This window comes from Pinus tabuliformis, chromosome 9 (assembly GCF_031772625.1).
Source record: "Pinus tabuliformis cultivar Carrire ecotype Pingquan chromosome 9, CPIR1, whole genome shotgun sequence".
NCBI lineage: Eukaryota > Viridiplantae > Streptophyta > Pinopsida > Pinales > Pinaceae > Pinus > Pinus tabuliformis.
In genome coordinates this window covers 1,648,308,649-1,648,333,912 of record NC_142307.1, presented here as the reverse complement: position 1 = coordinate 1,648,333,912, position 25,264 = coordinate 1,648,308,649, and positions in this window count along the sequence as shown.

Here is a 25,264-nt window from a genome sequence, read left to right as displayed (position 1 = left end):
AGGCACCAGTGATGCAAACTTGGCTCTGATACCACTTGTAACATACCCCGGTAACCACACATGTAAAAGCGGGGAGTTGGAATTTTTATACAAATTACCACAAGTAATTATCCAATTCACAACTCCACATTCCTTGTTTACCATTAGATATAATGTTCATTAGTACATAAGGTGAATTGCAATAGAGGATAGTAAGTTGCATAACCATTAACAAACACTGCTGTACTGGAATAACATAAACTATCTCATGAACCTTGCATACATATTATGATCTACTTAACTACATTAATTAATCACTTACTTGGACATTACGATCATCACATCAAATAAAGAGTCATTATCATCAAGGATTCAACATCATCAAACTGACACAATAAGCAATCACATCGTCGAACATTGATATACCCTAGAAACCCTATAGGGTGAAAACCAGCAAATGTTTAATCTTATTATTAAATGCTCGTGAGGGTTTTCACCCCTCACTCAATGGCTTATAAGGGATTCCATCCCTTAACCATTGTTATAAAATTATTACAATGAATTATCACATAACTAGCTAAAAGCTAATACATTTTCCATGAAACCCTTTACATACATACCGCCACATGCAACATTCCTTGTGGCATGATTGTTCTAGAAATGTACATTCCCGCAACTCGTACTCATCCGCATGGACCATTAATCCTTTTCTTGCCACAACGTTAAATATAATCTATGCCTTGGGCAAGTAATCCAACATTACCTACCCATGTTATCATTATCAACATTGATATCATGATTACATTTATAAATAATCATATTAACTAACATTTCCCTTCACATAAGCACATATTCTTATAGGACAAAACACTAAGGCATTCCTTTGAAGGGACTAACTAAAACATCAATCATAATCTTCTTCCATGAAAATTTACATAAACTTTATCTAAAGATGTAGTCCTTTAGCTATTACTTTTGATGCATGCAAATATATAAAGCAATTTCACACACACTGTTGTCCTTTTCCGCATGCGAATATATATCCTTTCTAATGAATGCTAACACAAATCTTGTGTGCATACACATCTCATTCAACAAGAAACTATGGTAACGGTTATGTTAGCATAAAAGTAATCACATATCATTTCCTAAAGAAAATAACTCAATAGTTCTTCAATCCATACAAAGAATATATCTCTATAACACATTGAATATACTTTGTGCATCCAAGAGCTTATCCTAATAGCCCCTCTATTCCCTTCTCTGGAATTCTACCATCATTTCATGTAAACAATTACATACTTCTTTATTAAAGGAGGTCATTATAAACCCATTTCTCTATCTTCCTATATGTAGGTTTCTCATGCTTCCCTTTCAAGAAATTATTATAGATACCCATATTTATGCTTAAAAATCAAGAAACAATATCCAACTTATCTAGCAAGACAATCTTTTCAAGAGATTAATATTTCCAAGGAAGTTAACATCGATTATTATTTTCAAGAGAGTCAACATAATACTTTCTCTATGTACACACCAAATCATATTTCCAATGTCACCATAGCTACCCTTATGTGCATGCAACATGTGTTTTTCCTAACACAATTACTTTTACTTCAATGCACATAATCTTTTCATGAAACAAGTATGGATTCTTGTTCTTGCATGAACACTATTCATATGTGTCTTTTAAGGAAAGAATCTCTATCTATTTTTTCAAGAAATCTCTCATAAAGTCATTATTTTCATGCATGAAGAATGCACTATTTTTCTAAAAAGAAACTATATTTATGTGTATATAAAACATACATTTTCTTTAGGAAATTAATAATGATTATCTATGTGCCTAGAAGCACATCACTAGAAATTTCTATCATGCATACAATGCATAATTATTTCACAAGAAACTTCAAAATTAGCTAGTGTCACAAAGCATTCACAAGGAAATCTTCCAAAAGATACCAAAATAAAACATACACATATTTTTCCTTCTAGAAGAGGAGCAAGTTACTTATGTTATCCTTGGCAGCCTCCTTGCCTCCATCATGCAATCGGAAGGTAACAACTCTCCCCTCAGCAGTTCCTTCTCCAACTGTTGCGATCCTAGATCAGTGTTTTCAAGAGCCATCTTCCCACTGACCAAAACGTATCTCCAACAACAACGTTAAAGAATTTGAAATATTTCCTTTTTACTATTAGCTACAACTAATATGAATTTCGAAGTTGGAAAATCTCAGTACAAGGGAACTCAAATTTCCATAGGAAAACCCAACGTTTTCCAATGATTATTTTCAACAAACAAGTAGTCAAGCCATATGCTAGTTGTAACAAATGGCACACAGTGTCAAACATTAAAACTTTAAATGAGCTCTAATCTTGAATCTTTTGCCATAGTTTTCAGAAAAGACCAATAGATCATGGGGACTGTAGAGAGAAACCTTTAAGGGTTTCACTATTACAGATATTAACTGTAGCCAACGGTGTAAGGAGTTCTTGTTATGAACTTGTTCCAAGACCACCAAAACCCATACTAGTAAGCGGGCCCGGTTCACCAATTCCAAAAGCAAAATGTGCGAAAAGAGTTGGGGCTATTTGTATAGGACCCACACATTTGGCCTGCAAATCAAACATTACAACTCTAGGCATCGAATCATTTGATGAACCCAATACCCCTCTCCCAACTGAGTTATTCCCACAAATATGCATCCCGCAAAGAATTTCCACACAACCAGGGCTTTTTGCAGTATCCAAAGTTGGCCATCAACTTATTTGGTCCCAAAGCATTCATATCCTTTGCGTTTGATCTCATCCCAACCAATTCTTGATGCCTCAACCTCCAACTATCGAAAAAGTGGCCAGGCATCACGTAATATTTGGGGTCTCAGTGCTAACCCACACTTTCTTTTCCTGCCAACCGCTGCATGCATCACCTTTCATTCCTTTTTAGACTACTCGTTCTTGATCTCATTTGCATGAAAATAGGACTCTATGCGACACTTTTTTCGCCTTAAGAGAGTCTCATTGTATAAATATTCATTCTCAGTTAGTTAACGCGGCAAGAATGAGATGAAGAGCGACACGTCGCGGTTTCGAATTCTGTTGGTTAGATATTAAGGGAAAGGAAGAAAACACCATAGTTTTACAAAACTGTTTTTTGATTCATTGGATCCCCCAGTTATTCTTGTGCGTATCTATTCCTACCCGACCAACAGTTGGTCGCCCCCCCCGCGGTCGTTTCCCGTAGCCTGACGAGTGTAAACATGTCCTCCTTTCTTCATTTCAGTTTTCACAAATAACAAGAATTAGTCTTGTAACTAATTCGTAACTTTTATTTTAAATTTGGTTATTTGGTTGTTTACAAGAATAATATTACATTAATGGTTTTATTTTAAACAGTAAGCAAACAAAAAAAAAAGTACATTTTATCTAATGGTTAATGAGCATCTGAAATAGTGATTTAGATAATACCCATGAGTAATTTGTATAAAAAAATCTAACTCTAACTCCTCACATGAAATAGAAATGCTACAATTTTTGTACTATCAAGTTATGATGGTCCATTCGTGATCGAACATATGATGCACAAGATATTTCCATCACAATATTCATGATTATATTGGCTATATTGTGTTATTTCTAATATTTTTTATTCTGGTTAATGTTCTTACTGTTAATATGGATAGGAAGTATTTTCATTTGTGGCAGTCCCTATATAAAATAATAAAGTTTAGTTGTTTTAATTTAAACAGTAAACAAACACAAAGAAAAATGCCTCGAATTGTAGATTCCAAAATAACATTATACCAAGAAGAATTACAAAACTAATACTATTATTTTTTTTTTTTTTTTTTTATATATTTTACTTTTATTTAATATTTTTTTGTAAATGGTAGCATTTAGTATTGATTCAATAGAATTGATTTATAAATTAAAAACTTTTATAATAATTAAGGTTTAGTTAAAAATTTATATGGTGAAGAATCTTGTTACATGTCTTTTATATGTAAATATTTTTAGATCCTATTTTATAGGAAATAATAATTATTATTATTTAAAATAAACCATCAAGTATAAAATAGATTGTACTAAGATGTTATTAATAAAGGTTTTTGTTAATGTACGTGTGACCCAGCTTAGATGAAATCCCCAAATGATATTCAAACCCATTTTATATTACAAAAAATAATAAACAAAATAATTATTTAAAATAAAATTATAATTTCATTAGCTTCAAAATTATAGCTCAACTGAGTATTATAAAAAATTGTTTTGATATTTGGGACACTAACATCAAAATCTAATTATCCTTGGTGTTAGAGTTGATGAGGAAGCATCAAGCGAGGATGGGTGTGCTAGGGCTTTGAAACTTAGGGTTTGCAGAGACGGAGGTGGAAGCAGATCAGAGTCGGAGGCAGGGCAGAAGGGTAAATCCTCGGTTCGCATTCAAACCGACGAAGACATAATTCGAAGAGACGGGATAGCAAGCCAATCAGGACTGATAGAAGCAATGGAAGGAAACCAGGGGAGGGGAGAGATCCCCTCCTACAAAAATATCACGACAGGCGAATCAAGCAGGAGCGGAATACAAAAAAACTCAAAGGAGAATAGCAGAGATGCGCCAATAATGGGGAATCGATGGCAAACAAAGCTTGGGGGCAGATGTCTACCCAGGGCATAGAAGAAACCAAGGTACATAATACCCAACAACAAACTTGAAGAATACAGATGCTATATGAGAGACCATGCTTTGATATGCAAGTTTATGGGTTATTGGCCGTCAGAAAGGGACCTAGCAAAGTGGATACAACAAAGATGGAGGCCGAAAGGGCACATAGACCTAAAACTAGGAGCAAAGGGCTTCTTTACAGTGATATTTGCAAACTTGGAAGATAAAGAAAGAACCTTTGAAGAAGGGCCATATTTCATGAATAATGCTGGACTATTTATGAGACATTGGGAGGACAGATATAACCCAGACCACGAAAAGATGTTAGCAGCACCCATCTGGGTCAGACTATTTGGTCTACCAATGGAGTTTTGGGACCCTGATATCTTGGAAGGCATAGGTAATACAGTTGAGACTTTTGTCAAGGTAGCAGAGTCAACAAAAAGAGGTAAGTATACATCCTATGCAAGAATATGCGTTTATATGAATATAGCAGAGCCATTGCCGGAGTATATAGAGCTAGAATACCATGATGAAATATGGCAGCAACCAATAGACTATGAGCATATACCCTTCAGGTGTAGAAGGTGTCACGAATATGGACACCTTTTCAAACAATGCCCAATGAATAAAGAAGAGGAAACACAAAGAAAACAGGAAGAAGAACAGAGGAGGACAGAGAGGACAGAGGAAGGGGAAACGGGATTCCAGGAAATCCAGAGGAAAAAAAGGTCAGATAAGGAAGCAACAAGGATACAATGACCGGCAAAACCAGTAATAATAGAAAACCAAAATAAATTTCAGGCTTTACAGGAGGAAGAGGAGGAAAATGGAGAAGAAGACAACGAGGAGGAACCAATGGAAATTATAAAAGAGACAAAAGAATCAGATCTAAACCAGAAGAATAAGATAGAAGGAGTAATAGGGGAGAGCATGGAAATGACAACAGAACAAACCCAGATGGGGACAGATACCCAGAAGGATAGTGCGAATGAGGAGGAAAGAATCATGAGGAGATTGTTACAGGACTGGAAGAACCTTGATGAGAGATTCATACCGGAAGCCCAAAAACAATTATATAAAGAAACATTTCAAAAATACAAGGAGAAAAAAGGCAGCACTTTAGAAAATCAGACAGATCAAACAGAAACGCAAGGAAACCAAAGCCTAGGAATGGACAGTACTGGCAAAGGAGGTAGGAAAAGAGGTAGACGGACATTAAATGAAACTATACAAGCGGTTGGAGAAATATTGGTCAATTCAGGCAGGGTTATACCTCTTTCAGAGGTATTTCAACAACCATCCAAAAAGTTATAAAATGATCGTCACAAGTTGGAACATCAGGGGACTCAACAGCAAAGGAAAGCAGAGGTATCTAAAGGAGAGGATAAAGAAAGATAAGCCTAGCATAATGATAATCCAAGAGACGAAGATTAGCTTCCAAGAATTAGAAGGAATAATTAAAAAACAAAAAATACAATATGAGGTAATGGGCCAGGATGCAAATGGAACAGCAGGAGGTCTTGCAATCCTTTGGAACCCAGAGGAGGTATTGTTTGAAAACTGGATAAGCTCTCCTAGAATCCTTACAGGCTTATTCAGAATGACAGGATCAGCAGAATGGATCCTCATCTCAGGAGTCTATGGACCACACATACCAAGGGATTGGAAAAATTTCCTCAAGGACCTGCAAGCAACTAGAAGGATCCTCCCTGGAATACCGTGGATAGTAGGGGGCGACTTTAATATGATTAGAACGATAGAAGAAAAAAAAGGCGGCATAAGAAGACCAGAGCAAATTATGGAGGATTTTAATGAAATGATCACAGAGCAGCGACTGGTAGACATCCCAACAATCAACGACACCCATACTTGGAATAACCGAAGGGGAGGAAGAAATCAAATAGCTTCTAGATTAGATCGATTCCTTATATCAGAACAGATAATGAACCGGGATGTATTTGTTGAAGCTAAAATTATGCCGGCGATGGGTTCGGACCATTGGCCGATCAGGTTGGAAATAGATATTAAGAAAAACTCCTGCAAAAAACCCTTCAGGTTTGAGGCCTTCTGGCTTAGGAACCCTCAGTTCCTATCTAAAGTAGAGGAATGGTGGAATCAAAGTACACAAAAAGGAAGAGGGAAGATGCATATTTTTCAGTTAAAACTCAAAGAACTCAAAGGGAAAATAAAAAAATGGAATAAGGATGAGTTTGGGAATATAATGGAGGAGAAACAGAAGCTAGAGAAAGAAATGGAAGAGATACAACAAAAAATCATTACAGAGGGCAGGAATGAGGAAAGCAGTAAAGAGGAAGGAATTATTATAAGCCAACTGGAAGAGCGAAGAAAACAGGAGGAGATTCTATGGAGACAAAAATCCAGGATTAACTGGCTGCGAGAGGGAGAAAAAAACACCAAGTTTTTCCACCAAGCTATGATTCAGCATAGGCAAAGGAACAGGATCTTTTCCATTAAAAACAAAGAAGGAGAAAGGATAATCGATCATGAGAGAATTGAGCAAGTATTGGTGGGATACCATAAATACATCCTAACAGAACCGCAAGTAGATAGAGAAGCAGCTACAGACCTCATCTGCAAAGAGATTCCTAGAGTAATAACAGAAGAACAGAATAAGGCATTGATGAGGGTAGCCACATTAGAGGAGGTGGAGGAAATTGTGAAGGGTATGAAAAAGAACAAAGCACCCAGACCAGATGGCTACACCATGGAGTTTTATCAAGCAGGATGGCATTTTCTCTGACAGGAGATCCTAGAGGTAGTAGAGGAATCCCGCATGAAGAAAAAGGTATGGCCGGGTCTGAATTCGACTTTCCTTACTTTGATTCCTAAAAATGCTAATTCTGAAACAGCCCAGGGTTTTAGACCCATTGCCCTGTGCAATGTAATATACAAAATAATTGCCACCCTGATAGCAAAGAGATTAAAACCTATTCTCCCTAGTATAATTTCACCTGAGCAAATAGGATTTGTGGAGGGAAGGCAAATTCTCGATGGACTAGTAGTGACTCAGGAAACGATCCATTCTCTAAAACAGAAGAAACAGAAAGGAATGATGATAAAGCTCGATCTGTCAAAAGCCTACGATCGCTTAAACTGGAAATATCTCAGGGAAATCCTTGGGGCCTTTGGATTTAGTAGTAGATGGATAGACTGGGTTTATAGTATGATATCAACGCCTATCTTCTCAGTCCTGCTAAATGGGGTTCCATCGTCAACTTTCAGTGCAACTAGAGGAATAAGACAGGGGGACCCTATATCTCCCTTTTTGTTCATAATGGCGGTGGAGGGGTTGGGAAGATATTTCAAAAAAGAGTTGAGGGAAAGGAAAATTAAAGGCTTAAGACTATGGGGTAACAATCTGCCCATTACACATCAGCAGTTTGTAGATGATGTCATGCTCTTCTGTGAAGTCTCAATAAAGGAGGTAAGGGGCGTGAAAAGAATTCTGGATCTGTTTATGGAGGCATCTGGTATGGAGATAAATAAAGAGAAATCATGTACCTTCATCTTTAACACTCCGGACACTATTAAGGCCCATCTAACTAGAACGTTAGGGTTCAGACTTGGAGAACTTCCAACAAAGTACCTGGGGAATCAGCTAGACACAAATCCCACAAGAATGGCAAACTGGCTACAAATTATAGAGAAAATCAAGAATAGGCTTGCAAATTGGTCGTTTAGATCGCTGAACATAGCAGGCAGACTGGTGTTATTGAAATCAGTCTTACAAGTGATACCTATTTACCCTCTATCTATAATGGCTGCCCCCAAAGGGGCATGCATGAGAATGAAAGAAATCTTTAGCAAATTTATATGGGGAGGGCCAAAGCAGCAGAGGAAATGGGCACTGGTTTCGTGGAAAAGCTTGACTAAAAGAAAAGAAGAAGGGGGTCTAGGCCTTAGAGACCTGGAAATGCTGAACAAAGTGCTAGGAGAAAAATTGTGGTGGAGGTGGATGAGAGGAGGAAATGACTTATGGAAGAGAATATGGACCCAGAAATATAACATGCCCACAACAACGACAGGCATCCTTAGAGCTGAAGAAACACCCAAAGGCTCCGCAATCTGGGATTTAGCAAGCCAGAGTAGACATATAGTAAACAATTATGCCTTCTGGGAAATAAGAGGAGGAGGTAATGCTAGATTTTGGGACGAGGAGTGGCAACAAAGAAACAGACTGGCCAACATACAAGCCTTGCAAAGTATTCAACAAAAAGCGATAGGGGAAGGACTAGAATATGTGAGAGACTACTGGAAAGAAGGGGAGCTAAATGGGATATGGAGAACCTGGAGAAGGCCAGAAGAATGGGATGAAAACATAAACCAAGAGCAGCAAGGAATATATATAAAAGAACTAGAATCAAGGAAAATTAAAGCCAGACCTGGATTGGATATTCTCAGATGGGGAAAATCTGCGAAAGGGACCTTCACAGTCAAGGAAGCATATTATTTGACAAGTCAGCAGGAGAGGGAGGAAGAGAACACAGAATGGAAAGTTATCTGGAATAGTAAATGGTGGCCGAAGATAACCATATTTGTGTGGCTAGTTGGAAGAGAAAGAATCCTAACATGGGATAAGATCCAGAAGAAAGGATTTTTCGGACCCTCAAGATGCAGCCTCTGCAAAACGGGGACCGAAACCCAGGAACACATTCTGAATGCCTGCCCATTCGCCCAGCATCAGTGGGAGGAGGTCAGAAGCCTCTTTGGAAAAGCAAATAGAGACCCCAGCGACATAAAAAAGACTATCTTTCAATGGGGTGAGGGACAATTTTCATGCAAGGTGGTAAGGAGAAGTTGGAATTTAATGGTGGGATTTGTGATATGGTTTCTGTGGAAAGAACGAAACCGAAGAATTTTTGTAGATAAGGCCAATAATCCAGAAAGGATATGGAAAGGAATTCAAAAGGCAATTAGAGAAACTGTGTTAGCCGAAACCTGGGAAGAGGAAGATTGGAAGGCGAATCCGGAAGAAGAAAGAATCTTAAAAAAACTAAACATGGTTTTTGGCATGGTATATCCTAGAAAGGAAACGCAGCAACGAGCTCAAACCCAGAGCCCAGATCAGTTCAGATACCCCGGGGAAAATTTCATTAAGTTGAATTTTGACGGGGCTTCCAAAGGGAACCCATGACCAGCAGGCTTTGGGGGCATCTTTAGGGACAACGAGAAACGCACAAGATGGGTATACGCGGAAGGGGGAGGAGAAATGACCAACAATGAAGCGGAATTGTGGGTTGTCTATCAAGGTTTAAGGATAGCAGTAAGGAATGGCTACACAAATCTGGAAATAGAAGGTGATTCCCAGATAGTTGTAGAAATGTTACGTAAACTCAATAATGGGAAAGAATGGGAGCAAGTAGCCAGAAGCTGGAGGACGGCGGGGATTGTCCAAGACCTGGTGGAATTATTAAAGAGAATAGACTACAAAATCATCAATCACGTCAGGAGAAAAGGAAACAAGGCTGCAGACTACCTTGCAAACTAGGGGAGTAAAGAACAGGAGGATAAGATCGACAACAGCTGGCCAACGATAAGGAATAAACCAGGATGGGATGAACTCACCACTATAATCACTCAAGACCATAATGAATCCGCAAATCAATAAAAGAGACACCCAGAGACCCCCGATCAGGGTGATATCGGCGGCGATCAGTGCAATTAATACGGATCAGGCAAGAGTGGGTGACGAGGCAGAAGGCAGTCAGGTAATGATGAAGGAGGACAGAGGGATTACCAGCACAGGTATCATATCGAGAAGGGACAGCGCCAAGGCAATGAGGGAAGAAACCGATGGAGGTAATGCGGCAGAGCTCGGACGTGGGAATGACCGCACAGGTGAAGTACGAAAGGAGGTGGGAGGTGATGAAATAGGCAGGTGGCAGGGAAAGCGAGCGACGAGAGACGAGGAGAACCGTCAGAGGAGACATCATAAAGGAGGGCGAGATAAGCAGAGGAGAACGTTAAACAAAGGTGCCAAGGATCAGCGAAGAGACAGAGCAGTGAAAGCTCTGAGCAGGGTAATAGCAAGGCAGGGAAGGCGGAGAAGACAAGCGGACAACGCCGGTAAGAGTTATCGAATGGTGACAAGGAGGAGAACGAGGAGCGATGAGGGCGAAGACAGTAGAGAACGGAGAAGCCAGGGAAAGAAGGGGAAAGAAATCGAAGAGGGAGAAGCGACAGAGGAGTACCAGATGATCCATGACGACACAGAAGAAGAAATAGAAATGTTCGACTCGGACTAGGATAGAAAGGAACAACCGCGCATGAAGATATGGAAGAATGCGGGGTCAGCAAGGGATAAAAGACAGGAGAACAGGGAGCAGGAAGATAGGAGTAACAATTGGTGAGAGGAGAGAGGGGAATTCGGGAGCACATCAGGCACGAAGAGTCGGGGAGGCAGGGGAAATTACAGGAGCAGAGGAAGAGCAGGACGGGGATGGGGGCATCGAAGCAGAGGAAGAGGAGGACCAGCAGGGAGTCGGGCAGAGAATGAACCTACACCAGCAAGAAAATATAGGAAAACATTAAAGAAGAGAATTCAGTTTGCGGAGGAAGCTTACTGTGAGAACACCAATAAAGATATCAGAAGGATAATCCAGCACCTGGAGGAAGAGGCAACACAGGGGCAATCAGGGTCTGAAATGGAAGACTGGGAATACCTCCTCCCAGATCCAGGGAATACGAGAGGCCGCATGACTCCGTATAAATAGGTCTTGCATGTTTACTGGGTCATGAAAAGGCTGTTGGTGAAGGTGATGGAGCAAGTGGCCATGGAGATGGCTGAGCTGTCACAGGGAATCCCAAACTTGAATAAAGAATTGCAGAACATGCAGGTCACTTTGATAATGCAGGATAAAAAACTAGAGGAGATTTAGCAGCTGATCAAGGAAACCAACCTGCGCATAAAGAAGGAAGAGGAGCAGCAGGAAGCCATGGTGGACTAATGCTGATAGATATGTATACTGTCTGAAGTTTTTTTGTGAAAATGGTTGAATAGTCTAGTTTCTATTTTTAGTTAAGAATGCAAACAAGAGACAGTAGAAATCTTTTTGAATGTATAGTTTACATAGCATGGACAAGAAGAATCAGTATTTTTTGTTTCTGGATGGCTGTAAAAAACTTAAGGTGGCCAACAGACTCGGTTTCCCTTCGGGGCGAGTTGAGGCCACCATGAAAATGTAGGGTTTCAACTCGAAGTAATGGAAAAAGAATGGTCCCTCCTTAGTTTACAAAAAAAAAACAAATGTTTTGATATTTTTTCATTTTTATTGACCATTGAATTTATTATATTTTGTTAATTAATATTTAAACATATATATTTAATATTATAATACCTTGGACTGAGAGCCTCATTATCCCTATTTTTAAAAGTGGGGATACAAATAACCCCTCTAATTATCGGACAATTATGATCAGCCCTATCTTAGCCAAGTTATATGGTAGTATTCTAGAAAAGAAGTTAAGCATATGTCTTAAAAGTGAAGGTAAGCGGGCTAAAGGCCAAGCAGGTTTCAGAAGGCATCACTCAACAACAGAACACCTTGTTACGCTTAGGATCATTACGGAGGAATGTCGTAATGATAAACCCAATTTATTTTGTTGCTTTGTGGACTTTAGAAAGGCTTTCGATACGGTTCCTAGATACAACCTTTGGAATAGGTTAGAAGAGCTAAAGGTTCCTCTTGAGTTGAGAGCTACTGCTATAAGGTTATATGAGAATGTAATTGCTAAGCTAAAGAGCAATGAGGGGTGGTCGAAAGATATTAAGTGTAACATCAGAGTTAAACAAGGTTGTCCCCTCTCCCCTACCCTATTTGGCATTTACATCAATAAGCTCGAAGGCTATTTAGAGGAAGTAGGATGTGATGGCACGATCTTAGCTGGGATAGTCGTTATCTTTCTTCTCTATGCCGACGATATTGTTCTTTTGGCAAGGTGCCCATCTGATCTTGATAAGCAACTGAAGCTTCTTAAGGATTTCTGCTCTACCATGGGTATGACTGTTAACACTGACAAAACAAAAGTTATGATTATCAAATCCAAGAAGGACACTTAAGCTAATTTTATGTATGACAATAATAACTTGGAGGAAGTGTATTCTTACAAGTACCTAGGAATTAATATCCATTAGAAGCTCAACTGGAACCATAGCATTGAGAAAAGGATTAATGGGGTGGAAAGCTTATTTTGGTCTTGAAAATAATTGTAAAACAGCAAACCTCATAATGTGGGATAAAAAGAAGTTCTTTTTTGAAACTTTAGTCACTCCTGTTATCTTATATGGTTGTGAGGTTTGGGGTTGTAGCATCTCCAGAGAATCATGGAGAAAGATTGAGAAAATCCAGAAGCATTTTATAACTTATAACTTGAAAATTAAAAGTAATACACCCTATCCTATTCTCCTTATAGAAGCAGGTCTTTCCCCTATTGAGTGCCTAGTGATGCTTAGGTTTCTGTTGTACAAACACAAACTCAATAACATAGACGATCATAGACTTCCTGAGCTAGCTTTAAATTCCAGCCAAAACCACCTAAGGCTCAATCGAGGATGGCATAAAGACACAAGGGCCTGGTTAAACTGTTGGGAGATCAACGAGAATGATGCATTGCAAAACATAAATAACATTAAAGATATTGTTACTTCTAAGTTCAAAGAAAAATTGTGGTGTGAGAAAGATTTAGCGGCTAAAAGAAAATTAAGTTATTATAAGAAGGTCATCAACCCCACCCTAGAAGATCAAAAGTATCTCTCTATTTAAACAAGGTCAAAGAAGAAAATTAATATAGCAAAGATTAGAACGAATTCTCATGAGCTCCATAGTGAAACAGGTCGTTGGGCAGTTCCTAAAATGCCATGGATGGAAAGGATCTGCCATATATGTGAGAATAGGAGCGTCGAGGATGAAAACCACTTCCTCTTAGAGTGCCCTACGTACAACCACATTAGATCTCTGTTTCACAATATTTGTTACAATACTGACCTTCCTAGCCTTTTACAATGTCAAAATTATAGTGAGCTCGGGAGGCTTCTCCCCAAGATTTTTGAGCATAGGAATAAAATCTTAAATCAAAATAAATAATTTGTTTATTTAGGTCCGATAGATCATTGTTTGGTCTCAGTGGACATTAACCACCATCAGCATCATCACAATCTAATTTTAATATTCAAATATCTCATTTATATTTAATAAAAACATATTTTGTAAGTAAAATGGATATTAAAATTAATATATTTTAATTTCTTTTCATTTTATAATTTATATATATTATTTTAAGTTTTCAATTTCGCTGCCTATAAGTGCGTTTAATGTTCCAATCCTCTATACTTTTCTAGAAACGAAATTACACGTGTATCGTTTATTTTTTTTCTAAAAATATATTTTCCTTTTTTTAAATAATTGTAAAAGCCAATCCCATAAGACACTTGAGGATTCACTTATTCATATGAGGTCTCATATGAATTTTGCATTTGGATCATAGTTTAACCAATCATTTTATAATAGGAAGGCTGACTAAAGGAATTATTATTTTTCTTGTAATGGTCATGCATTTATTAAAGTATTAAACATTAATAAGTGAAAAACGTTTTTTCACTTACACAATTTTGTAAGTTATAAACATCTATAAAATGTATAAATCAACAAATAAATCTACTAATAGATATTGTAAGAATATGAATCAAATTTATAATTTTTTAATAAACCTAATTTATAATTGTTTTTTAGATTTTATGAGTTTTTAAATGATTGCAAGTTTAATTTTTGATTCTCGAAATTACTATTTTGAGATATTTAATCTATTAAAATCACTTTTGGTTAATATTTATTTTGGGCTATTCCCATCTTTAACATGACTAGATTTTTTCCCATAAAATTTAGAAAAAATGATCTTTAATATCCTTAATACACTCCATCACCAAATATTTTATGCCCATTAAATCATAATTTACAATTATTAAAAATTAAATTTAAAACAAATTAACAAAAATAACTAAAATAACTATTTCCCATTTCAAAACTAGAACCAGATATCAAGAAATAAAACAACATATATAAAGATTTTTCCTAAAGCAACCAATACAATTTTGAATACCAGAATTTTTAGATATATCCAAAGTTTCACTGCACTTTCTTTTCATTTTTTATTAACCAAATTCGTTTCCTTTCATCCATCCCAAAATAAGTATTCTCCATACTAAACATCATTTTTTATACCAGCAAGATCCGATCATCCCTCGACACAACTATATTACTCTTCTTAATATAATTTATCACAACAAAAGACAATATTAATCCTAATCTTAAAAATTTACTTTAAAATTATTAAAAAGAAATTATGAAAACTAAAAATGCCTCGAACTGAGGTGTAAACCGTCCAAAAAGCCCATCAAAACGCTTCAACTTGAAGTGGCCGTTAGAGAAGGCTTGTAGTAGCGCTTCAACTAGATGTACCACCTCACGAATATCAGTCTATTTTGGTGGTTGTGCCCGGCATTTGGAGAACACATCATGGTACGTTCTTTATGATTTTTTAGGCATTAATAAATTCTCAAAGTTGTTGATTTTTGAAGGATTAATATATTTATGAGAGGCAAAGTGTTTTTTAGTTTAATTTTTTTTTAGGTTTGTTAGTACATGTTTATTTTTCATTTTGTTAGATATTCACTTTGTTATGTTCACTTTGTTAGATATTCACTTTGTTACTTTCACTTTGTTAGATATTCACTTTGTTATTGGAAAGTAGTATAAGATTTGAATTCAAAATTTCTAGTAAAATTTCATTCCATCACCATCCACTTAAACTACCCGAAACAAACATGTTTTTTAACTTAATTAAAATAATTTAAATTCAATAATAAATAAAAATATATTATTAAAATATATTTTTTTACTAATTAGAAAAATTAACAATTGAATCCACCCATATTAGAGTGATATAAATCAATTTTAATGATTATCACTATAAACTTTAAAACATATGACCTCTTCGCATAGAATACTTTATTTACACAATTATGACCAATTAAATTACCTCCAGAAACTTATTTTTAAAATATTAATAAAATTACAAATCAAAAAATTATTAAACTAATCAATGTTATAAAAACATAAATATATAAACTTTTTAGACATTTTTCGAAAACGTATCCTTTAATATATATTAAAACCTAATCTTAATCACTCAATTTTAACATCAAGGATAAATTGTATCTCCAAAATAGTGACTAATTACTCGCCCTGAAAATAGGAAAAAATATTAATTTGTTTTTTTTAAGATTTGAAATAATAAATAAATATATTATAACAAATTATTTTTAGTGGAGACATTTATATTGAATTTATTTTCTAATTCAATTTTAATTATATAATTTTTAGTGGAGACATTTAGCTTGAATTTATTTCCTAGCATAATTTTAATTATATAAATTTTTTAGTGAAGACATTTATATTGAATTTATTTTCTGACTCAATTTAATTATATAATTTTTTATATGATATGAAAAATTTAGTAATAAAACCAGAATTTAGTGCTTTAGATTATTTAATTTCAATATGGAAAACCAACTTTATATTTGAATATAATCTCTTTATATAATATAAAAATTTTAGTAACAAAATAGTAATTTAGATTATTTAACTTCAATATAGAAAACAAATTTATATTTAAATTGTAATTGAATATTCAAAAACCTTATTTATTAACCATGAATCATTGTAGGGTGTTATTTTAATTGTATTTTTATTTTATGAATTATTGGTAAATATGTTTGTTATAGATATTTGTTTTTAATAATATTACATAAAAATTTTATAGTATAAACTGCAAAACCAAAATAATTATCATGAAACTTTATAATTGCACAGCCAAAATAATTATGATGAAACCTTAGGGATTACTTTGGTGTTACAATACTACACTAAAACATTTATTGTATTTTTCTAGTTCGCAAAACATTAGTCTTACATTGGTGGTCAATATACATTTTGATGGTATTGTAAAAAAATAATTGTGAGACTTTAGAATTGAATTTGGTACTACAATACCATACTAAGAAATATTTTTTGCATTCTTCTAGCTCCAATGCTATACTAAGAAGCATTTGTTGCATTCTTCTAGCTCGCTAGACCTTAGTCATACATTTCTTCTCAATATACATTTTAATTGTATTCTAAAACTATAATTTAATTATGAGATGTATTATTTTTAACATATATGTTTTGATTGTATTATAAAACTAATTATTTGGTTATAGGATGTGTAAGGGTATTATTGCAAATTTTGTTATTGCTTCATTATGTGTCTAATACATCATTTGATTTGAAATAGTTAAAATGCTAGAAAAAGGTGACAACTTATGAGAGGGTTGATTTTAAGGTTAAATGCATAAATAACTCCTTCAAAGCATTGTTATGTATGCATTGTTATATTTACATAGTGTATGGATGACACCATACGGATTACTATTTGTTCACCTAGCTATGAGAAACCAGGAAAGCTCCACTTTTTAGCGCCAATAACTCTGTGGTGACAACTTATGAGAGGGTTGATTTTAAGGTTAAATGCATAAATAACTCCTTCAAAGCATTGTTATGTATGCAGTGTTATATTTACATAGTGTATGGATGACACCATACGGATTACTATTTGTTCACCTAGCTATGAGAAACCAGGAAAGCTCCACTTTTTAGCACCAAAAACTCTGTGTTAGAGACATTAATTTGGATATTTTCATACAAATTATTATTTGTTCAACGAGATATGAAAAAGTAGATAATGACATCCTACGAAGGAGGAAATCTTCGTTTATTAACATTAATAACTCAATGAAAGATATATTAATTTGGATATCCTCGTGCTCAGTTACGATTATATGTTATACGGGTCGTTATGGATAATTTTGTTAATGAATACATAGGCATGAAACTTATCTAAATATGTTTTGAGGTTGTCATGTTTAGCTCTTTGGTTACCACATTCTAGAGCTATGTGTCAGTCAATCATCACTAGTTTGCAGCAATATTACTAATAACTCATTCTCGACAGTAATCATGGCTACAACCTCTGCAAAATTGTAAGGAATAACTGGTTTTCATCTCTATTATATTTCACTCTACTATATTTTTATTCAATCATTTTTTTTTTCTAGCTATAATTTGAATATTCTAGATATATATATTCAATGGTGAAAAATAAACATCGTCAGAGGCTTAGATATTTAAGAATCATTTTCCTAATTATATATACAAAATATTTTTGATACTGAACATCGTGAAAACGTTATGGCTCAAACATTAGACTAATAAGAAACATTTTTTTTGGATGACATTCTTTGGAATGAGAAAAGAGGAAGGAAAACAAAAACAAAGAAAATGAAATAAAATGAATTTTAATGCTGAAAACTCTCTTACTGTTATTATTGGGGAGTTTGTTTGAAAACTGAACTTTTATGGGTTTTTCTTTGAAAAAAATTAAAATTAAAAATTGAGGAAATAATAAAACCTAAATAAAAGTAATTGTGGACTAAAATCCGTTTCCGTATATCATGTAATTATAGGATTAATGGCAAATTTTGAAAAAGGACTATAAAAATAAATTTTAATTTCGTTATTCTTGGAATTTTAGTGATTCAAAGATCATTACTTAGGAAAAACGTTGTATCCCATCCTTAATCTAATAGGCGTTCTCTTCAAATTTTCAAAGTTCCATTCTAAAAACATAATATTTATTGAATATGATAATATTCTTCTAACTATAATAATGCTATTATCAACCCTAATAAATAATACATGTAAGATCAAGTTGTATGGTTAACACGTTTTTATTTCAAAATAAGAAAATTAAGGAAACATTAGATTTACAACTGCAAATAACAATGTGATGAATTTCCAAGTTGAAAATAGGTAAAGAGTGGTGTATCGATGTAAATACTGCTCCGTAATCAAAGCAGCCATTATAACATTTTTGGTTCAAATGAGATGATTAATTTTAAAATGTGGTATTTTACTAACACTATAGTAAATTATACGAAGATGTTCTATTTAAAGTAATTGTGGTTTTATTATTATTATTTCGGTTCAAGTGGTGAATAGTTGTTTGTTCAAAGTACATATCATTTTTTTATTTTTTTATATTTAAATTTAGATTTAGGAAGGAATTTAAATAATAATATTTAGTTAAAAGTATTTAAAAAAACATTGAATACATAATTTTAAATAAAATGTTAATTAATAAAAAATAAATTTTAAAAATTTAGATTAATAGTAATTATATTATAAATAATATTATTTATAACTAATTCAAAACCAATTTTATTTATAATTAGATTTTTTATAATTATCAATCTATTTACAATGTGTTCAAAACCAATTTTATTTATAATTATGAATGTATTCATAATTTGTTTCTATTTTTATGAATAGATTTAACTTTGCAGTGTTACTTTTTGTTAAAAAGAGAAGACGCTGAAGTTCTAGTTTAGACAATAGACGAGAAGTAAGGAAGTAAAAGGGAAACTAGGAAAATTAGATTCATGATAATATTTTAATGAGAATTAATTTTAGTTAATAATATATTTTATTTTCCTCATTTATATTTGTTGAATTTTTTTGGGTTTTTTCTTTTTGAGATTTTACATGAGTGGTTTTATTCGTATGTTTTTGGTGATTTTCTTTTTATTTTTGGGATTTTACTTTAATCGTTTTATTTCCATGTTCTCAGTGTTTTAACATGATGTAATTAAGGATTTACTATTGGTATTGAAATCTCTATCATATGCAACAATATAATAGTATTTTTTTTCCAAAACCAGAGATCCACCACCCATTAGAACAAGGAGCCACTGTCCGTGGCGGTAGTCCCTGTCGGGGTTTGCAGGTACATTGCAAATTACCTAACAGCAAATGGATTGAGCAAGATTGAAAGGGCTATATGTATGCTTTTTTCGCATCATTTGCATCAGCAACAACAATTTCTATGTCTGCCTTCTTTAGCGCAGGCGCATCATTAACACTATAGCCGGTCATTCCACATATGTGCTTTCTAGCATGCAATCGTTTAACAATCTCGTACTTATGCTCTGCAATGACCAGTCAAAATCAGGAAGGATATGGAATCAAACACTAATTAAGGAAATGAAAAAATAAAAGTATCTGAGATAAACATTTCCACCTGCAAAATAATAGTTATAATATAAACCATGCAGTCGCTGGCGGGATTCTTGGATTCATTGTGGCCCATCCACACCTACTTGGATCGAGTAGCGGCAAAGACTCCTGTCATTGGCAACACAGGTGTTTGGCAATGAGGTGTGGTTCTATTGCGCCAGGCAACAAACAACAAGGCTAAGAAAATGGTGGGATTACGATAGACTTAAAAGAGAATTTGCACAAAATATGGGTATTGGCTACCACAACAGTTTCTCAAAGCTCATGATCTGCTCTTTCCCAGCTGACCTGCATCCGAGGTAAGACAACAAACATTTCTCAGGGTACTCTATAACACTTCTTCGATAACAAAGTAGTTTATCCCATGTGAATCTTTTGCTTCTTCGATAACAAACACTTCTTCGATAACAAAGTAGTTTATCCCATGTGAATCTTTTGCAGGTATACAGGAAATAAAAACTATAAATATATTTTTTTGCTCTATTTTTATTCCAGATCATTAAATTGTTGAAAAGCTTGATTTATTTTTAGCATGGCATGATAAAATAAAGATGTACTTTGAGAATATGAATAGGAAACTAAATATTGAGAGTCTGTACAGGAAATTAACAAAAAGTCGATGTACACAAATTATTCTGTAAAAATATTATTTAATTGATTAAGATTGTTTATTTAATTTTATTGGGAAGGAGCAAAAGACTAGTAAACGAAATTTCTTGCAGTATAAGCAAATAATTATAGAAAGAGTCATATTAGACTTGCATGGTATCAGAATTCGTGAAATAGTAAACTAATGTTCTTTCTTTTCAAAATATTACTTTATGAGGTTAAATGAATGTGTTAGAAGGTGTATATATATATTATATCAAATATATGTACATTTACAAAAATGAAAGAAGGTACATACGTATAAAGAGTGTAGATTACATAACGATTTTATAACAATTATTACTAAAGAAAACTCGTCAGAGTAATGACCATTACATGCAAATAAAAAACATATGAGTTTATAAGAAGAATGCACTGAAAACCAATTATAATTGTAACATGAAAATAATTTCAGTAAAATCTGATCAAGAACTATGAAGTAATATAAATCTTTGAGAAAAAATTGGTTCTTTTCAAAATATTACTTTACGAAATCAAACGAATGTGTATTACTTTACGAAATCAAACGAATGTGTTAGAAGGTATATACATAGTATGAATGTTATATAAAATATATGTACATTTACAAAAAAAAAACATAAAATAAATGTATATGCGCATAAAGAGTGTAGATTACATAGCGAGTTTAGAAGAATTATTACGAAAGAAAACTCGTTAGATTAATAACCTTTACATTCAAATTAAAAATATATGAGTTTATAAGAATATTTCACATGAATAACCAACTATAACTATAACATGAAAATGATTTCAGCAAAATCATATCCATAATTATGATGTAATAGAAATATTTGAGATAAAACGTACTGTCTAGAGATCGAAATTGTCCAATGCAGGTATAAAAGCAAAGACAAACTGTATTGTAACAAGGTAAACCGTAAGAAAGTAAAGACACAACTTTTAAACAAGTTAAAGAAAAAGCTTTTAACTGGACACTTGTCAAACATGCAAAAATAAAGGTATAATACACAAACATATTTCAAACACGTAGACTGCACTTTACCAGCTGCCTGCCTCTCGTCCTTCATGCATACCCAACGGCTTTACGTCTTTACCTCTCTCTCTTTTGAATGTCCAACATTACAAGGCTTAACCCTGAACCCGGGTTAACCCTGAACTCAACTCGCTCTTAGACAGTTGCCTGTCTGGAATGATAAATAATGTTAGATCACTACCACACTCAGGATATCCCTGGTACCTAAGAAAGGGTTCGAGTCTAGCTGCTAGAGAAGCAAAATCATTGACAAATAAAAAGTGTCATATCAGTAGTTTCGAAAAAATCCTTACAATTAGTCAATTTGCAGGCATTGAGGAGGGAAACATCTGGGAAATTTGAATACGCTCTCCGTATTATAATCAAATGCATTTGCTACCCAGCCAAATATTTCTCAAAGGTATTTATATTAGCCATTTCAAATAGTTCATATAGATTTTTCTCCTTAAATCAAGTTTTTTGTTTTAGTAAAAGAGATCGAAAATTAAGGGGGGCGGGCCCTTCTAGCCTATGTACTCTGTAAACTCGTGTTACCATATCCATGAAGAAAATGAAACCAACACATTAAACAGAAAAGGAAATCCATGTTACTAGATGCAGGGTTCAATAAATTAGGTATTTAATCTGATTATTATTTATGTATATTAAAATACAGGTCTATATTAACAGAGGTCTATCTTAACTGAGATGATAGTCTATTCTTAATTCTTAATTCTTAATGGAAAATTGGCATTTGAGATACTCAACAAAGGTAAGAAAACACAAAATTAATGAGAGTTTGATTACAAGAACTATCGAAAATAGAGACTCAACAAATTATAACATGACAGCAGGTAATTCAAATTACCAGGGAAATGATTAAAAACAACATGATCAGCACATAAAACACATGCAGATAGAGGAAGGAGATACCTTTTGAAAACGAAGTATTTAAACAAATATGACCGAGACCGTAGATAATACAACATATCAAAATGGCTTTGGATTCTACCATCGTTTGAAAGGTAGGATGATTGGTTCTACCTAAAGGTTGTTCAATAACACTGCAAAAACATATATACACAATTACAAGCCCATAGGAAACTATCAAAGCTGTTCTTAAAAGGATCTCATAATATTATGCAGTATCTCTTGAGTTCTACGACATCTGTTACTTCTAAAATCTAATTACATTACATTTATAGCGGATATCCTATTATTCAAGCAGGGTTTCAAGCGAAGACTCTGAAAGACAACATAGGCGAAAAAAAATTTAATAATCGAAGCACCTGGAATAATAGCAGTCGAAAAACTGTTAACCAACACGGTCGTGATGACGGAATAGGTATCTTACCTGCAATTTAAGGAATTACCAAACTATTACCTAGGGTTTTTAAGAAACTGAAGCTATTAAATGAGATACGAGAGCAGAAAAAACACGGTACTTCTATACTTGAAAATTTGAGGAGCTACATAGAAACCCCGTGGAGTTCTGAACAGAAATATAGAAATAGGAAGCGAGACGTTTAGAAAAGGTTAACTCCTGCCAAACTCGGAATTTTTACAAGAAAATTCTGTCAGAGGCCATTATATTACCTGAGCCTTCGAAGTTATTTGGACCAACGCCGTGCACTCTCAAAGGTAGCCATTCTGTGGAAACTATAAAGTAGACCAGCCCACCAATATAGAAATGATGAGGAAATAATACCGTGTAGAGCAAACCCACAACGGAACTTACAGTTTGTAATCACCCGTATCGAAGGTAAAATACCCCGCGCCAAGTGTTCATGCATCAAGTCTGCATAGTGACAGATGGACAGAACATCCAGCCTACGTATAAACTAGAACATCCAGCGTAAGAGTCTAAGCATGGGAAAGAAAAAACTTAGGATAAAATAACTTGCCCGCAATAAAATCACATCGAGGCAAGAGACGCTTGCAATAAGAGGGTGAAATCGAAAGTTTGGTTAAAACTTTTTGAAGCCAAATCGCCAGCGATAAACTTTGGTTAAAATTGTTTAAACACTCGAAATTTATGGTCAACCGAAGAACTAATACCCGGTCAACGCCTAATCGAATGCTAATAGTCCCAGGCAGGGACTAATAAGCATAGAAAATTTTCATACCAATTATTCCCTTTCTTTTCATGCATTAGTTTTAGTTTTGTGTTTCCGTTCTTACAAATTTTTAATTTTATTTTTTAGAGAAGTGTATTACTTTTTTGCATGTATGATGTGTTTATATTTATAACATATTAATTTTTTTTAAAATAATTTATTTTAATTCATGAAATCAATTGCATATTGGACTTAATCTTGGTACATAAAATAAATGATATATTATAGGAATTTTGAATCTCAAGTTGATATTGAAATGATCAATCCATTTATCTATTTTTCTTGATTTCTCAATTTTTGTTGTGATAGGAAGGGTTATTAAAGTACTAGCTAATCTTAAGGAACTTTTGTCCATTCTTTTATCTTTGTCAAGGCCTCGTAACTATCTATTTTCTTATTTCATGGCATAAGGATGTGCTCGTTGAAGTTAAACTTAAGAATATATGTTTAAGGACTAAGGTTGTTGTTTCCCTTCGTTGGAAATGGTCATGGATAGAAATCGCATCCAAAATCTCAAGGGACTCCTAATGATTTCTATATCCAAGTAAAATGTTAAAGAATTTATAGAAAGAGGTCAAGTATTTATTTTTAAGTGTTATTGACAATTATTGAGGCCAATATATTTTAATGACATATTAACGGTGTTTGAGCCTCAAAACCCATGTTTAGTGCCCAATGATGTTTTCACAACCCCTAACAATGGATAAGGGATTGAGGTTTTTCTTCCCTACCATAACTATGATTAAGGATTTGAGAACCATCATGATGCATTTGACATCTTAATGTGATACACATAGCAAGTCTTAGGTTATTAGGCCCCTAGTGACGACTCATGTCATTTTTTAGGTTTTTCCTTGATGAAAGGCTTGAAAATTTTGAATTAGGGATTATGGCCCTTATTCACACACTCAACCATGTTTAGTAATATTTTCTTTTGAATGTAGAAGAATCTATAACTGGGATGGTCTCATATTAATGCGACATGGGTTCAACTCTAACCACCGCCATAATAACCTCTAGCTGCCTATATATGCCCCTTTTATAGTTACAACTGAATGGGGTTGATTCGAACCTCAAATGTCCTTGCACATAACACTTAATTTTCACAACCATTTCCAATTAGGCTACCCCTAGGGGCTACCATTTTTATTAATATAAACCAATTTCCATTGCATAATTCCTACTCATGTGACCATATGCCACTTAAATGCCTACAACAACTCTTTAAAATGGCTCACATGTTGGTTCAATGACTTGTGCAAAGGTTTTGAGCCTAAGAATAATCAATAATATCTCAATGAGCTTTTTGTTCTTCCTTGACCATGGTCAAGTGGACACAAACCATCATTGGTGTGAGAGCCTTTTTAATAGAACCTATATCCAACCATAATTTCAAATACCTTCTAAAGAGGGATTTTGTTGTTGTTTGCAAGTGTTTCTCACAAGGATTTATATTGAAAAGTAGTGTTTATAGTGTAAATACCAAGTATTTTCCTTTTACAAACATAGTTATTGAATAGTAAAATGGTCATTCACAACATAATATGCTTATCCCATGACCATGTTGAGAACTTTAAGGAAATTTATAGTCTTAAAACCTGTTGATAACAGTTTGTATCCCACTCAAATGTCGAAGAAATCCAACCATCACGATGAAAATTATTCTCAA